This window comes from Myotis brandtii, unplaced genomic scaffold (genome assembly GCF_000412655.1).
Source record: "Myotis brandtii unplaced genomic scaffold, ASM41265v1 scaffold194, whole genome shotgun sequence".
NCBI classification, from domain to species: Eukaryota; Metazoa; Chordata; class Mammalia; order Chiroptera; family Vespertilionidae; genus Myotis; species Myotis brandtii.
In genome coordinates, this window is record NW_005357232.1 from 3,158,883 (window position 1) to 3,159,604 (window position 722).

Here is a 722-nt window from a genome sequence, read left to right on the forward strand (position 1 = left end):
CAGCAGGACAGACGCTCGGAGCTACGGTTCCTCCGGCCTTTCATTGCCTATTTCATTTCCGTTTTTTTTCACACTTCCCTTCCTATCATTAAATAGTTAATGAAGAAATTGATTCCCCACTCACACGGCGCCCACCCGCAGGAGTAGGGGCCCTGGGCCCCTCCCTGGCCCGGTCCTGGCTCCGTGCGGAAAAGTCAAGTTCCCGGCCTCCCGCTTGGCCATGTAGGTGTGTGTGGACCAATACAAACACACACGTAGGGCTTCAACTTTACTAAAAAACCCCAATGTAACATTTCCATCCCAATTCTCTACCACTGCTGTCCCTTCCCCTGCTGCTGCCGGAGGCGCCCTCGGATCTCGGAGCTGCTCGGCGAGGGCCGGAGCCGGATGTTGGAGCCGGAGCTGCCCCTCACCCCTGGCCTCACCCTCGAGCGACAAAACGGTCCCTCTGGCTGCGAAAGAGCGTCGCCTTGCCAAAGTCAACTTGCATTTTCATGTATTCAAATGAGACAGATTGGGAGGGGCGCGTGCCCTCCTGGGCACCCACTAGCCTGGGAGGAAGGAGTAAGTGCTCCCTGGGTCTCCGCAGAGAACGGAACCTCCTTCCCTGGGCACGCGCCCCTGCCCAGGCCTGGTCCTCGCAGCCGTGGAGCATCCCCAGGCACTAGTGTTCCCGAGTTCCGGGCTGCTTTATCCACGGGGGTCAGCGCCAGCTCGAGGAC